The sequence below is a fragment of the Suncus etruscus genome, chromosome 10, assembly GCF_024139225.1.
Source record: "Suncus etruscus isolate mSunEtr1 chromosome 10, mSunEtr1.pri.cur, whole genome shotgun sequence".
In the NCBI taxonomy this organism is placed as follows: Eukaryota; Metazoa; Chordata; class Mammalia; order Eulipotyphla; family Soricidae; genus Suncus; species Suncus etruscus.
The window spans coordinates 21,876,742-21,879,073 of record NC_064857.1 but is presented as its reverse complement, the minus strand read 5'-3'; the positions used below and the strand labels follow the sequence as shown (position 1 = coordinate 21,879,073).

The window sequence follows — 2,332 nt, the reverse complement described above, 5'->3', positions numbered from 1 at the left end:
ATACTACCATGAACATAAGTAGCTTAGAAGTTATTTTTTTTAAACTTTTTATTTTATCCTAAAATAACTACCCAAAGCATAATACTGCCTTTGGCTTTCCCTCTGGTTAATTATCATTGCACTTATTCAAGACCACCAAAGTTACTTATATTTGATGATACTTCTAACTCCTGATTCATGTCTTCAGTTGCACCGATGTTTCTATTTTGTCTAGCTGGTAAAAATTTCCTATGTTATTGTTAAACATTTATTTGTTAAAATATATAAAGCAGATATATGCTAATGATTCTTGTTTCACAAATAAGCACAAATGAGAGGCATTCTAGATAAAATTTTACTACATCCAACTTAAGAAACTACACTTAGGGGCCAGAGAGACAGTCTGGAGGTAGGGCATTTGACTTGCATGCAGAAGAATGATGATTTGATTCCCGGTGGTATCCCATATATCCCCAGGCCTTCCAGGAGTGATCTCCAAGTGTAGAGCCAGGAGTAACCCCTGAGCGATTCTGGGTGTGACCCAAACATAAAAAAAAAAGAAGAAAAGAAAGAAACTACACTTAGTGAATGTTACCATATGTCATTACAAGAAGTGGACATGGTGATCAATAAATCATGTATCAAAGAACACTCTCTAGCACCAATAGGAGGAACTCTATAAATATATTAAACTCATTTTAAAACAGTAAACTTACAGAATATCTACAATCTATCATACACATTGAGAATAAAATAACTAAATCTTGCTCTCAAGTTGCCTGCATTAAAATAGCCATAGAATACTTAAAAACACAGGATATAACTAAAAGTGAAAGATCTTGTGGGTTAAATTCTGAAGAATAAACTTGTTTCCTAAAAAATTTGTCAGTGGTGACTCTAAAATAAATCATTGATGTTTTATGGGCGATAAAGCTGGCGATGTTTTACTTTTATTAACATCATAAACCATTGTTTGTTTGGATGTAGGATAATCCTAGTGAATCTCTTTAAAGGAGAAAATAATTTTTTTACCCCCACTAGTCCAGAGATATTAAACTATTCTTAGGTATATTGCTTAGGTATATTCAGTAGTAAATAGTACTACTGAAACACATTCTGAAAGGAGAAGACTAAGGGGACCATCAACCCATTTGAAAGATACAAAAAATATGAATAAAGAAAGCAATTTTTAGTAACATATAATAACTCTCTTTGGGAGACTTTTATGTTGTTATTGTAAGTATTTTTGTATATGAGATAATTCGTCAAATAAGAGTCAGTGTTTCAAACCTGAAGAAAGATAAATTTGGAGATAATTATAGAATGAATTATTTTTACAGTATATGGCGATAATCTGTAGCTTTTCAAGGAAATTATAACATAAACAAATTATAGCATAGTGGTTCAGAACCTAGGCACACAGAGCAGGAAGACCAGGTTTGTGCTATTCAGCCTGTTACTTCAGGAGAGTAATTTAGCTTCTCAGCACCAGTTTGTTATTTTTAAAAGTCATGGATACAGGCTTACCTTTTCTTACTTCTATGATTTACTTTATTAATAAGTCATAAAACATACTGTATATTATTAGTAAATCAGTAAACGAAATGAACATTGCTGTATTGCTGATATTCACATAATTCTGATTTTGTAATAAACAGGACGGGCTAAACATTTGCTCTAATAAGACCATGCATGTGTCCCATACTAGTTCTGTACCTACCTAGTTCTGGTCTTTGAATTGCTGTATGTGGAACTATTTGCTATTCTGACATTGTGAGAAGGTTCATTAAGCATTTCTAATTTTTTCTGAAAATGTATGCGGTGACAGAGTAGAAGGTTGGGAAACATTATTGTGAGAATTAGCCAAGAGTGTGTTCAGTGTGTCTATGATAGGGAATTTAAAGTTAAGCATTAAGGTATGTCATGGAAGGGTTTGTTGTCCAGACAAGAAACAGACCTGCCCCAGCCCAGAGGTCTGATTTTACTTCATCTTTTTTTCCAACCACTCCCTCTCTCCAGATCTCACTTGAACAATCCCCTGGTATCTGCCTTTTGTTGTTGATGTCTCTTTAACCTTTGAATTTTCTCCAAAGCCTGAAACACAAATTTTACTCATTCTCTTCTCTGTGTAAAGTTTAAAATAGGCTTTAATTTTATATATATATATATATATATATATATATATTTGTTTGTTTGTTTTGTTTTATTTTATTTTTAGAACCACACTCAGCAGTGTTCTAGGGCTGTTCTCAACTCTGTGCTGGAGAATCTTAGGGGGACCATCTAGATCTGGGGTTGAGCCCAGATCTCCTGCTTATAAGGTTTGTGCTCAACTTATTGAACCATTTCTATA

The 2,332-nt window shown here is 33.3% G+C and overlaps 1 non-coding gene across 1 annotated transcript; it reads left to right on the top strand.

Annotated features, from left to right (window-relative positions):
* The first annotated feature begins 1,598 nt into the window (after positions 1 to 1,598).
* LOC126021028 (small nucleolar RNA SNORA72) lies at positions 1,599 to 1,732 on the top strand. The gene has a single exon (XR_007499650.1). It is a non-coding gene; the product is annotated as a small nucleolar RNA SNORA72 (small nucleolar RNA).
* The last annotated feature ends 600 nt before the right edge of the window (positions 1,733 to 2,332 follow it).